At 45.0% G+C, this 14,549-nt stretch overlaps 1 pseudogene; it reads right to left on the bottom strand.

Moving 5' to 3' along the window:
• Positions 1-11,530: 11,530 nt before the first annotated feature.
• LOC116418703 overlaps positions 11,531-14,549 on the bottom strand; it is a 9,088-nt pseudogene continuing 6,069 nt past the window's right edge.

The raw sequence follows: 14,549 nt of genomic DNA, 5'->3' as shown, positions 1-14,549 counted from the left end.
TCTTGCTCTGTTGCCCAGGCTAGAGTGCAGTGGTAAAATCATGACTCACTGCAACCTCCACCTCCTGGGCTCAAGTGATCCTCCCACTTTAGCCTCCCAAGTAACTGGAACCACAGGCTCATGACACCATATCTGGCTAATTAAAAAAAAAAAAATTGTGGAGATGGGGGTCTCATTATATTGCCCAGGGTGGTCTCAAACTGCTGTGCTCAAGCAATCTCCCACCTTGGCCTTCCTAACTGCTGGGATTACAGGTGTGAGCCATCACATCTGATCTGTTATTTAATTTTTATGCTGATGAGTTATTTGAGTTCTTTGTTGTATTTTCTTATACGGGATTATTAGGCCCTTTTCAGGTGAATAATTTGCAAACATTTTCTCCCATTCTAGAAATTGTCTTCACTCTGTTGTTTGCTTTGCAGAAGCTTTTTAGATTAATAAAGTCCCATTTGTCTAGTTTTGTTTTTGTTGCTTGTGCTTTTGAAGTCTTAGCCATAAAATTTTTGTCTAGACCAACATCCTGAGGAATTTCCCCTGTGTTTCCTATGTACCTTTTTGGTAGGTTTGTAGTTTCAGGTCTTACATTTAGGTTTTTAATCCATTACGACCTGATTTTCATACATGAAGAGAGACGGGGGTCCAGTTTCATTGTTCCGCATATGGGTATCCAGTTTTCTCAGCACTATTTATTGAAAACTATGTCCTTTTCTCAATGTATGTTCTTGATATCTTTGTTGAAAATCAATTGGTTACAAATATATGGATTTATATTTCCATACATACTTTACTATATATACATTTTTTTATTTATACTTCTATGTATACTTTACTTCTCGGTTCTCTATTCTGTTTTGTTGGTCTAGGTATCTGATTTTATGCCAATACCATGCTGTTTTGGTTACTATTGTTTGTAGAATATTTTGAATGAGGTAATGTGAAGCCTCCAGTTTTGTTTTTTGCTCAGTATCATTTTGGCTATACAGGGTCTTTTGTGGTTCCATACCAATTGTAGAATTGTGGGGTTTTTTTCTATTTCTGTGAGGTATGTTATCGGTATTTTGGTAGGGATCGTAGTGAGGCTGTAGATTGCTTTGGGTTATAAGTTTTTTCTTTTCATATTTTATAAACATAGCTCCACTGCTTCCTGCTTACATTGCACAATAACAATTACATTGCACTGCTTCCTGCTTACATTGCACAATTCTGCTCTTATCATTATGTTCATCTGTATCTAACATGTCTTTTCTCTCTGGCTTTTTTTTTCCTTTTCTTTTCTTTTCTTTTTTTTTATTTTTTTTTTTTGAGACTGAGTCTTGCTCTGTTGCCCAGGCTGGAATGCAGTGGTACGATCTCCACTCACTGCAACCTCTACCTGCCAGGTTCAAGCAATTCTCCCTGCCTCAGCTTCAACAGTAGCTGGGATTACAGATGCCCTCCACCACATCCCGCTAACTTTTTTCTATTTTTAGTACAGATAGGGTTTCACCATGTTGGTCAGGCTGGTCTCAAACTCCTGACCTCAGGTGATCCACCTGTCTCAACCTCCCAAAGTGCTTGGATTACAGGCGTGAGCCACCGCGTCTCTCTGGCTACTTTTAAGAGTATTTCTTCATCACATTTCTTCATCATCATTTTAGCATCAAATTGCAGAGGTTATTTCCTCCCACATTTGTGCTCATCGGTATTCACGAACATTTGCAGACTCCAGAGTCCTCTCTCTGTGCAACTCTCTCCTCTTTGTTACTCTTCCCTCCGGACCATTTTGGTTTGTTTTTAAATCTTTTAATTCCCTGGACTCCTAACTGTGAGAGGGGGAATTCCATGCAACGAGGTTTAGGGATATGTCTGCAGGAAAGAAGTGTGGGAGGCATGAGTGGGAATGTATTACAATTGGGTGCTCAGCTGCAACACACTTCAAGGCCATCCTAAATTAAGGCCTGACTTTGGGATTGAGGCATCAAGCAGTCATTGCACCTGAAACACGCTCTGACGTGGGCAAAGTTTTGGGGGGGAGGCCATTCTTTGCAGTCAATGGCATTTTCCAGTGGGGAACAGCTGTGAGAAGCCAGGGCCTCCCAGCAGCCTTGGGTGGATGGTGGATGGGTGGGCCCTGAAAGGGGAATCTTGATGGACACTACACTGCACATTGTGGTGACCCTCCCTATTCAGAATATGAGGATGTCACGGAGCTGGGGCTTGAGGGTTTCAGCTAAATATGAGAAGTTCAGAAGAATGATCTGGGTCATTTTGGCCACAGAAAAGAAGCACTGCCTTAGGTTAAGTCACCATACAGGAGGAAATCCAGGGACCATTACCACCCTCTGACTGTCCTTACACTCAGATCATCTTAAGTCAAGACACAGCCAGTCTAGACAACACTAGGACGGTCTGGTCCCGCCAGCCCCAAGTCCTCTCTTGATCTAACCCATGCTCTGCAGAGCCTGCCTGGAGGGCTTTAAGGCCAGGGCACTCTGGGGTCTCAGATCCAGGAAAACTGGGCTAGACCTGCTCATGGCTGTGTCCACAGTCCTGCTGGGGCTGGAGGAAGTGAGTAACGCAGACAAAGGGTTTGTGTCTCACCTCCCCACTGCCCGTGTCACCATAAGTTGAGTAGCATGGTTGTCTATTGACTGACAGTAATAATCAGCCTCATCCTCAGCCTGAGCCCCAGTGATGGGCAGGGTGGCTGTGTTGCCTGATTTGGAGCCAGAGAATCACTCAGGGATCCCTGAGGGCCGGTCACTGCTATCATAGATGACCAGCACGGGGGCCTGGCCTGGCGTCTGCTGGTACCAATGTGCATAAGAGCCTTCTATGCTGTCTCCCTGGCAGGTGATCCTGGCCATCTGTCCCAAGGTCACAGACATTGCAGGCACCTGAGTTAGCCCAGAGGCAACCACGAAGCCTACAAGATAGAACAGGAGAGGTGAGTCTGAGGATGAGCATCTCATTCCCAGAACCTCACACTCTGCATCACTCCCTATGCTGAGTTGAAGGTCAGGGCCAGGCTGATCTTGATCCCAATGGGGGCTGAGCCCTGGGAGGCAGCGCCTGTGCAGAGAGTGAGGATGAGCAAGGGAGGGGTCCAGACTATAATGGAAATGCCCCAAAGCTCTGCCTCTGAGTCCACAGCTGGGAAGGGACCTTCAGGCCTTTCTTATCATAGAAAGGGGAGTCTCTTCATGCAAATCTACTTCCTTTATTCTTAATTCTTTGTTAGTTTGTTCCCTGTTGAGCAGCAGATATAAATCTGCTCTCCATTCTTTAAAATGTATGTCGAAGTTCTTGTGTGACCCTGTGTCTGAGAACCTTCTCTGGGTAATTTTTCAAGATGAGAGGAAGAGTCAGGTGGATTTCAGGATTCTACTCAACAGAAGGGGCCAGAAAGGAAATGACTTGAGTAGGGCCAGGGACTTGGAGTCATTAGTGCCCTAAACCATGGGTCACAGTGCCCCCTGGTGCCCACAGGACAAATGTCATCCTGTATGTATCGATAGATCATACAGCAGAATAACTACCTTGTTTTTTGGGGTTTTCGGTTTGTATGTTTGTTTGTTGTGTGTGTGTGTGTGTGGTGGGGAGTCTCGCTCTATCATCCAGGCTGGAGTGCAATGGCACGACCTGGGCTGCAGAATGACTACCTTTTTTTTTTTCTTTTTGTGATGGAGTCTCATTCTATCATACAGGATGAAGTGCAATGGCACAATCTCGTCTAACTGCAACCTCTGCCTCCCAGGCTCAAGCGATTCTCCTGCCTCAGCCTCCCGAACTGCTGGGATTACAGGCAATGACCACCATGCCTAGCTATTTTTTTGTATTTGTAGTAGACATGGAGTTTCATCATGTTGGCCTGGCTGGTCTGGAACTCTTGGCCTCCAGTGATCCCCCACCTCAGCCTCCCAAAGTACTGGGACTACAGGCATAAGCTACCATGCCTGGCCTACTTTTGAGCCCTTAATATATGCCAGATGCATTGGTGAGTGTTTTACAAGCATAACTTCAAGAAAACTTTCATCATATGGAAAAGGAAGATGAGGAGCCCTATGCTCAAGGCCCAGATTTTATTAGGGAATAAATATTGGGAGGTAAATTTTTTTCCCCAAGTTCCCCAGAGAGTAGTCAGTAGAGTCCCTATTCCATCAGGAGACGAAACTTAGCCCCCCCGCCCCCCGCCCTGCCTCCTGCACTTTGCTCCATCTGCTCCCCCTACCCAAGTTCTTTGGGGTCCCTCTTGTTTCCATTTGCCAGTGCTGCCATCACAAGATACCAAAGAACTAGTGGCCTCAATAGTAAAACTTATTTTCTCAGTGCTGAAGCTGGGAAGTCCAGGCTGAAGGTGTTGGCAGGACTGATTTTCCCGGAGGCCTCTCTCCTTGGCTTGCAGGTCGCTACCTCCTTGCTGTGTCCCCTTATGGTCTTTCTTCTGCCTGCTCATCTCTGGTGTCTGATTTCTGTGTGTGCAAATTTTCTCTTCTTAGGAGAACACCAGTCAGATTGGATAAGAACCCACCCTCATCACCTCATTTTCACTTAATCACCTCTGTAAAGACCCTATCTCCAAATTGACTCACACACTGTGATTAGAGCTTCATTGCATGGATTTTGGGGGACACAATTTAGTCAATAACCCTCCACCCTATGGACTCCAAAGCTTATTTCTTTCTCACTTGTAAAACACATTCACCTCAACCCAGCAGCCCAAATCGTTAACTAACTCGGCACAAACTCTAAGACCCAAATATCTCCAAACAAAGTGTGGGTGAGACTCCAGGTGTGATTCTTCCTGAGGCTTTAAAAAAATAACAGCTTTAGGGAAATTTTCCCCCTCTTTCCTGTCATCTGGGTGTTCAAAAAAGTCAAAGCTCCCACTTTATTTGCTAAGATTGGAAGAGGCTTTTTTCCTGTTTCCTTCTTTCTTCTGCCCTCCCTTCCTGAGACTGAGGGGCAGTCACAGCTGCTGGCTGGTGAGCCCTTATGGAAAACACAAATGGGTCAGTTGAAAAGATTGGCAGCTGGGCCGAGGTCCCCAGAGAGAAGGGATCTCATACCACTTGCTACTGCATGCGCATCCAAGAGTCTCTTTCCCCAAAGAGACTTTGGGCCTCATAGATTTATGTTTGAGTCTCTGGCTGATTTTCTCTTAAACAAACCTCAGTTATTTCTCAAGAACTTTCAAATAATGGAAATTGTCCATTTCAAATCCATATTGCCCTCTCTTTTGACTGGGCATGGTGGCACACACCTGTAGTCCCAGCAACTCAGGAGGTTGAGGTAGGAGGATGGAGCCATTGCACTCCAGCCTGGGCTACAGATTGAGAACCTGTTTTTTTTCTTTTGGTTTTTTTGTTTTTTTTGTTTGTTTGGTTTTTTAGATTGCCCACTCTGAGTCTACTTAAGCTTAGAAGTCCTAGATCCAGGTAGCACCTATGTGTCAAATGCCATGTTTATCTCCTGGTGCATTATGACCAAGGGAGAATGCACATGGGCATTTGGATATGTCTTTCTCTGATGCACTCAGAAGCCCTGTTGGTGGTGGACCCCAGGTATCAGCAGAAATAGGATTCATTGGTCTGTGTTGAGTGTCTAGTTACTCAGTTTTTTCCAGTCCTCTTGGGAACAACTGAGGGAGAAGAATGGGATACTGCATGTATCCCCATTCTTTGGTACAGGGCTGAATATTTTAGACATTCAGTGCTCTTTGATTGGAATAGATTGGGATCCCTGCATTATAAAATGGCTCAGTCAGCTGCAGGGATTTGAGACCCAGAAAACTAAGACACCAAAAAGTCTCTGGAGATTAATTACCTTCCAGAGATTCAAGCCCTAAGTGGGGCCTGAGCATTCCCTGAGAAGTGACAGTGACTTCCAAATAAAATCTTAAAATCCAATCCAATTCTAATAAAAATTCAAACCAGATTTCTAAATTGTGTTAGAAAATTTAGGTGATAAAAGGTTAATTCAAGAAATGAAGGGAAAATTTGGCTGGTGTTTGGTGAAAGCACTTTCATTTGAAAGCCAAGACTTGTAGAAGGCTTGGTTTTAAGCCCACAATATGAGGGGAAATATTACCAAATGCATACTTTGGCAATCATTGTAATAAGGGATCAAAAAAGAAAAGACTCAGAAGTAGATGGAGTTGTTTCCTGTGGTGTGGAACATGGGACAAGATGGATGACTTAAGCTAGAAACACAGGCCCTGTGGACCATGGGGAGGACTTTATGATTTCCTCTTAGTGGGATTAATTGTCAATAAAGGTCTTAAGCAAGTGGCTGGGTGTCAACCTCTGGTTACTCGTTTCAGAGATGACTGTGGGGACCGTGGATTCTGAGTCCAGATTGGAGGTGTCCTCTGGGGGGCTGAGCTGCGGATGATGGAGCCCTGGGGGAGGCTGGAGGCCATGTGCATGGACAGGGATCACTACAGCAAGAATTCACAGGACTTGGGGGATGGGCAGGAAAACCAAAGGAAGAGAACAATGGAGAATGACTCCTAGCTTCATGACAAGGAAAGGGGGAGTGGTGACATGAGGACCAAGAGAGGACTAACTCTGGAGAAAATTCAAGAGTTTATTCTAAGTGTGAAGCACGTGTGTCATATCAAGATAGATGCTTAATTGGAAGTGAGCTAGTGGGCAGCTAGGTGGACAGTTGGACTGTGGGTATGAATTTGGGAGCTGGTGACATAATAAAGATGTTGAATTCATGGGACCAGCTGAGCTCATCAGACCTGGATAAGAGAAAAGAGCTGAAAACCAATAGTTCTCCAACTCTAACCTGCAGACATCTGGGAGAAGTGGAGAAGCCAGTAAAGGTTGAGGGTGGAGAGGCAGGAGGGAGGGGAGAAGGAGATTGAAAGAGCTCAAGTGTTTATCCCAGAGGAACTCTGCAACCATCTCTGATCCCTTCCCCTGCTATTCCCCAGCACCAGTTTTTTGCCTTCTCAGCACACATTTATTTGTTTGCTCATTTATTGTGTATTCCCCAACCCCAGTTCCTCTTCACATAGAAAGAATTTAGGTACCTTGAGGGCAGGGGCCTTGCGCACTTTCATTATCAAAGTACCTCTTAGAACCTAGTGCATGCCTCGCACCATAAATCTTTCTGGATGAACAAGTGAGTATCAAGGAGTGAAGTTGAGGCCATGGTCAAGTATCAGGCTAAGCAGGGCTGCACAGCTGGGCAGAGTTACCCAAGAGCTAAAAGAGGACAGACACTTCCCCTATCATGCTGGGCTAGTCCTGGAGCCTCTCTACCTCCATGCCATGAAAATTCTTCTTTATTCACCATGGGTCTTGGAAAATAGTGTGGAGCTGATCGAAGGGAAATAGCCAAGGGTGAGAATGTCCCAGGAGGTCCCACTCTCTCAACAGTGGGACAGGCACCTCTGAATAGGGAGCTGAAAGTTAATGCATCTTTTTGGAGCTGTGCCTACAGGAAGCAAAATCCCAGTGAGTCCATAAACTCCATGTCTCCCATGCTAGAAAGTAGCCAGTTTCATTCCGTTGGCAGGTGCTTCAGAAGAAAATAGGCCAGGGTTGCTGCAAGCCCTCCTGGTGAGTCAGCTAGAATATGCAGTGGGTGTGTGCTACATGGGAACCAACAGGCACAGAACACATGCTGCTGTTCCAGCTCCAGGACAGCTCAGACAACTAAAGAAACTGTCTTCAACTGGTGGCTGCCCACCCTGTAAGCAGTATCCATATGGTGTTTGGGCAACATAGTTGATGGTGAATGAAAAGCAAAAGACACTTGGGACTTGAGTCTATTTCTTTATAATCTGAGATTTTCATTTCATTGCGATTTAGAGAACCAAAATAGCATCTCTCTCAGAACGGAATCATTGTCACAAGCTGTTGTCAAATACGCCCTTCAAATTGTGTCCAAACGTGTCCAGATGTTTTCAAATTATGCTTAACAAGCGAATTAAGATACCATTAATATTGTGTGTATCACCAACGTGTTCTTAAACCGTCACTCATGTAATGCTCCAGGGCCATATATTTGAGACTGAATGTGAGGACGGGGGCAGGGAGGGATCTGTGCATGAGCACAGGAGTGACCCTTGCTCATCTTCTCATCCACAGACATACGAATCTGTCCACAGGTAGCAGGGGCTGAATTGCTTCAACTGCAAGCTCCAGGTTACTGTAATCAGAGGCCACATTTGGTATTGAACTCCAGTAAGTATGCAGCTGTGACTTCTGATCATCTTGAGAGCTATTTTAGGTCATTCTTTATGAAAAAAAAATTCTCATCTTCTCAGAATGCAAGATGGATTACAAACACAGTTGCATATTCAATACGAAAAACAGGAAGACAGCAGGAGAGACAGGTGGAGAGAAAGCACAGCTGTTTTTATAGTGGCAGAAAGGATAGGCATGTTATAGAGGCTATGTCAAGAGAGTAAAAACTCTCCTAATCCTACATGGCCCGGATGAAACAGCTGCTATAAGGTCAATGAAAACAGAGTCTAGAAAGCATTTGGTAAAGATCCTCTACGCCATACCTAAGCTTTGACTAATTACCCATAGAAAGATCAAGGAATCTGTTCAAATTTAAAATGCTCTGATAAGAAATGCAAATCAAAACCACAATGAGATACCATCTCACACCCGTTAGAATAGTGAGCATTAAAAAGTCAGGAAACAACAGGTGCTGGAGAGGATGTGGAGAAATAGGAACACTTTTACGCTTTTGGTGGGACTCTAAACTAGTTCAACCATTGTGGAAGACAGTGTGGCAATTCCTCAAGGATCTAGAACTAGAAATACCATGTGACCCAGCCATCCCATTACTGGGTATATACCCAAAGGATTATATATCATGCTGCTGTAAAGACACATGCACATGTATGTTTACTGTGGCACTAGTCACAATAGCAAAGACTTGGAACCAACCCAAATGTCCATCAATGATGGACTGGATTAAGAAAATGTGGCACATATACACCATGGAATACTATGCAGCCATTTAAAAAGTTATGAGTTTATGTCCTTTGTAGGGAAATGCATGAAGCTGGAAACCATCATTCTGAGCAAACTGTTGCAAGAACAGAAAACCAAACACCGCATGTTCTCACTCATAGGTGGGAATTGAACAATGAGAACACTTGGACACAGAAAGGGGCACATCACACACTGGAACCTGTCATGGGGTCGGGGGAGGGGGGAGGGAGAGTATTAGGAGATATACCTAATGTAAATGACGAGTTAACGGGTGCAGCACATCAACATAGCACATGTATAAGCATGTAACCAAAATAAAATGCTCTGATAAAAGTAGCTAATTGCTCAGTTTCACACTAGTAAGACATTTGGAAGCTATGTAGCTAAACTAGGCTGGGGTTTAAAAAAATTAAATTGCAGTTATTAAGAAGTCAATGTGGAAAGAAAAAGTTTGAAAACACTCCTAGTTCAAATTGTACCCATTTTCAGTGGTAAAACTCAGGATAGGGTTTACCTCCGATTTGCCTGAGAACCAATGTGACTGAGCTGCCAAGACAGCTCAGGACCCTGGACAGAGGCCCTTTATCCGTCCCTGCTGCGAATGCCCCTTCCCGCCATCCCTCCAGGTAGGTCTGAGTGCACCCCCAGGGCCCTGTGCTGGGCCCTCTGCACCATAGTGCCTTCCCTCTGACACTGGGATTCTACCTGCTGTGGGGAGCTCCCCTTTTCCCTGAACTCATCTACATCTGCCAAAGAGGTTAGGGACAGTGGAAGCCCCCTGAGGCTGGGCCTGGCCACATGCTCTGGCCTCTGAATGCAGCCCTGTCAATGCAATTCCATGAGGAGCAGAGTCAGAACCACCAAACTACGCAGCTCTCAAATTCCTGATGCAGCAAAACCACAAGATCACAAATACGTTGATAGGGTTTGACTCTGTGTCTCCACCCAAATCTCATCTCAAATTCTAATCCCCATGTATTGAAGGAGGGATCTGTAATCCCTACATGTTGAGGGAGGGAAGGGATTGGATCATGGGGGCAGTTTCCCCCTTGCTGTTCTCGTACTGGTTAGGGAGTTATCGTGAGAGCTGATGGTTTTAAAAGTGTTTGGGGCCAGGCACAATGGCTTGCACCTGTAATCCCAGCATTTTGGGAGGCCTAGGTGCACAGATCACTTGAGGTCAGGATTTCGAGACCAGCCTGGCCAACATGGTGAAACCCCATCTCTACTAAAAATATAAAAATTAATCGGTCTTGGTGACACATGCCTGTAATCCCAGCTACTCGGAGGCTGAGGTGGGAGGATCACTTGCACCTAGGAGCAGAAGCTGCAGTCAGCTGAGATCATGCCACGGCACTCTAGCCTGGGCAACAGAGTGAGACTCCATCTCAAAAAAAAAAAAAAAGTATTTGGAAGTTCACCCTCCCCAGCTCTTCTCACCTGCCACCTTGTGAATAAAGTTCTTGCTTCCCCTTTGCCTTCCACCATGATTGTAAGTTTCCTGAGGCCTCCCCAGCCATGTGGACCTATGAGCCAGTTAAGCCTCTTTCTTTTATAAATAAGGTATTTCTTTATAGCAGTGTGAAAACAGATTAATGCATATGTGTTCTCATTAAGAATATGTTAATTTTAGGAGTAATTTTTATGCAACAATAGACAACTAAAGCACTTTGTGTTTAATAGAGTCTATTTAATTGAGGTTCATGAACTCTAAACTATAATAATGACTATGTTTAAAAATTGGCTCACAAAATTCCAGAGAATTTAAATACTGGACTCTGGATATGTCTGAATCTTTTTTAAATTTTTAATTCTCACAGTCAATTAATCAGGATTCCAGCTAGAAATTTATTGATTTCCCCAGAGAAATTAGATATATTTGATGCCCGTGAGGAAGGGTGGGTGTGTTCGGCTGAACTCTTCCCTGTGGAGCCATTTTGGAAACTTCCATACCATGGGGAGATTCTCCACCTGTTGAGTATTTCCAGGACAGGGGCTCAGTGATATGAGAGGAAGGGGATCCTGAGAGGGCACCAAGTCTGTCACTCAAATAATCTCTAGCTCAGCAACCTGAGGTATTAGGGCAAAGAGGATGGACCCTACACACACACACACACACACACACACACACACACACCTTCCTCTTTGTTTTCATTGCTTTAAAACATCTTCAGAGCTTTACACAGTGGTTGCTGCCTCCACAAAAGATGTACATGAATAACCCAGCAAGGTGGGCTATCTTCACTAGAGTTGGGTGTTCATAGAGCAGTGGTCCTTTATCATAGAAGAGGACAACGTCATTTCCGAATCCAGGCTGTGCTGCACAATGTGGGAAGTAGAGGCATTTAATGCAAGGATTTACACTGACAGACTTTAGTGCATACAAAAATAAAAATAAATAATCAAGTGAGGATCATCTGGAGAAGTATGAGGACTGCACTAGGCAGGCATTTTCCTGCCAGTATGTACTTCCTGTTAAAGAGCTGGAAGTAGTTTCCAACTCAGAAAGGACATCCATCATATGAGTAAAGAGGAAGCTGTCATATCCCAGAGAGAAAACAAGAGTGGAGGTTTCTTTTGGGAATTCATGATGGAAAAGGAGAGGAGCCGACAGAGAAGTGAATTCTCAAGGCCCTGTTGCAGGAAGCCCCTTGCACAGGGTGAGGAAGCATCTTCAGAGCAAAGACGGAGCCCGAGAGCCCAGGGCAGGTTTTGGTCTCAGTTCCGCAGGAACTTGGACCACTGTGGAAAGTGTAACTGCTTGAATATAAGCTGCAGTGATAATTAGCCTCATCCTCGGACTTGAGCCCAGAGATGGTCAGGGAAGCCATGTTGCCAGACTTGGAGCCTGAGAAGTGGTCAGAGATCCCTGAGGGCCGAGTATTGACACTGTAAATCAGGAGTCTGGAGGTAGTGCCGAGACACTGTTGGTACCCCAACGTCACTGCTGGTTCCAGTGCAGGAGATGGTGACTAACTGTCCAGGAGCCTGGGACACAAAAGGAGGCTCAGTCAGGGCAGACTGGGCCCAGGACCCTGGAAAGAAGGAGAAACACACTCTACTGGGTCAGTGCTGGGCCCGGTGACCTTGAGGAGCAGGAGCAGAAGAGCAAGCATCAGCCCAGAGGTCCCTGAGGCCACTTCCCTGGAGGTGTCACCTGTGCCCTGAGTGAGGAGAGAGAGGAGGAGCAGAGCCCAGGCCATGGTGGAGACTGAGAGCCCTGCCTCCTGAAACCCCAGCACTGGGCCTGCCCTCAGCCCTCTCTTATATCCTCTGCCTCAGAGGAGGGCGGGGCCTCCAGGTAAATCTGCATCCTAAGCTCCTCTCCCCACCCCACACTCACCTGGGCCTGGGCTCAGAGACTTCTGCTTCCCTGTGAGGCTCAGCCGAGGGGATTAATCCAGCCTAGGCATGGATTTCCTGAGACTGAACCCATGAGAGTGCCCAGTACATCAGGCCAGTCCAGAGGTATCCGAACCCTCGCTATTGCAGGAGCTTCAGGCTGAGGAAATCAGGACTTCTCCTTTGTGCTGTGAAGGATCAATGTGAGGACAGGCTCCCAGGCTGGACCGGAAAGTTCAATCACTCCTCCTCCCAGAGACTTCAGACAGTGATGGGACTTCTCATTTCCTCATCCCCTGCCCAACCATCTTGGCCCTCTCAGCGAGGGTGGGTTCTAAGCATCGCTGCATCCCCTGCCCATGCAGTGGTTTAAAGCTGGGGGCTGACATGTTGAACTAGGACCATTAATGGTGCTTCTAAAAAGGAATTCAGTGGGCCACAACAGATTTGGAGCACTGCTTCCCAGTACCTTTAGAGATATTCAAGGGTAAATAGCTCCTGAGATTTCTTTTTTTTCTTTTTTTTTTTTTTTTTTTTTAACTTTAATGGCTTTTTATGAATGAGCAGCTGGCTGTTCTTAGTTTATCATAAAGCCACATTCCTTTGTTTTTTTAGATTCAGGGTCTTCCTTTTTTCTTTTTTTAGATGGAGTCTTGCTCTGTCGCCAGTCTGGAGCGCAGTGGCACAATCTCGGCTCACTGCAACCTCCAACTCCCTGGTTCAAGGGGTTCTCCTGCCTCAGGCTCCTGAGTAGCTAGGATTACAGGCACGAGCCACCATGCCTAACTAATTTTTGTGTTTTTAGTAGAGACGGCGTTTCGCCATGTTGGCCAGGATGGTCTCGATCTCCTGACCTTGTGATCCGCCCGCCTTGGCCTCCCAAAGTGCTGGGATTACAGGCGTGAGCCACCGCGCCCAGCAGATTCAGGGAGTTTTTAAAGGTCAGGATAAACTGTATCAATCATCATCCCCAACCTAGTCCCCTGCTGCCCCCTGGTGGCCTCAGATGGTTCATCTCAAGTACCAGGACACAGTTCTAAGTGAGAGAGAAATACCTGCTTTGTTCCCACTCCAACCTGCCTTTTTCTCCCGCCACCTCAGGACCAGGCCCCCGACCCATGCTAATTAATCCTGACCCTTTTCCTCTGACTTTTTCCATGATGAATGTGTCCTCTGCCATACCAGGTCGCTAAGATACTCGTTCTCAGGACCGTTTTGCTTGTGCTAGAATGGCTTTGTCAAAGGTGCATGAGGTGTCTTAGCTCCAGGCTGAGAAAACGTTAGATGTAAAATGAACTAACCTCAGTATAAACACTAGGTGAGAAAAATGGTGTGAGGAAAAGACCACCTGACTTCTTAATATGTCTTCTTACATGCACAGGGTATGTTCTCCAGGAGAGGGCACACGTTTGGTCACATAACAAGTCTCAAGAAACTTAAGGAAAATTAAATCATTCCAAAAATATTTTTTACAACAAGAAATGAACCTAGAAATTAATAACAGTAAAAAAATGGAAAAATTCACAAATAGGCAGAAATCAAACACCACATGTTGAACAACCATTGGGTCAAAAAGGAAAACCAAAGGGAATTTTAAAAATATCTTCAGACAAATGAAAATTAAAACACAGCACACCAAACCTATAGGATGCAGTAAAAGCAGTACTAAGTGGGAAGTTTATGGAGATAAGCAAGCATTAAAAAGAAGGAAGATCTCAAATAAGCAACCTAAAAGTATAACTCAATGAACTAAAAAAAGAGGAACAAACTAAGCCCAAACTTAGCAGAAAAAATGAAATAATAAAGATTATAGCAGAAATAAATCAAACAGATAATAGAAAAACAATAGAAAAAAATAAAACTAGGTGATGGTTTTTTGAAAAATTAAACAAAGTTGACAAATCCTTAGCTACACTATGAAAAAAGAGAGAAGACTCAAATAAATAAAATCCGAAATGAAAAAGAAACTATTACAACAGATGTGTCAGAAATAAAAAGCCTTACACCTATAATCCCAACACTTGAGAGGACAAGGGAGGTGGATCTCTTGAGCCCAGGAATTGAAGACCAGGGAGACCCCGTCAAGAAAAGTAAAGAAAAGAAAGAGAGAGAGAGAGAAAGGGAGGGAAGGGAGGGAAGGAAGGAAAGGAAGGAAGGAAAGAAAAGAAAGAAAAGAAGGAAAGGAAAGAAAGAAAGGAGGGAGGGAAGGAGGGAGGGAAGGAAGGAAGGAAGGAAGGAAGGAAGGAAGGAAGGAAGGAAGGA

The sequence above is a fragment of the Piliocolobus tephrosceles genome, unplaced genomic scaffold (genome assembly GCF_002776525.5).
Source record: "Piliocolobus tephrosceles isolate RC106 unplaced genomic scaffold, ASM277652v3 unscaffolded_715, whole genome shotgun sequence".
Taxonomy (NCBI): Eukaryota; Metazoa; Chordata; class Mammalia; order Primates; family Cercopithecidae; genus Piliocolobus; species Piliocolobus tephrosceles.
The sequence above is the reverse complement of the archived record's forward strand: the minus strand, read 5'-3'. Positions and strand labels throughout refer to the sequence as shown.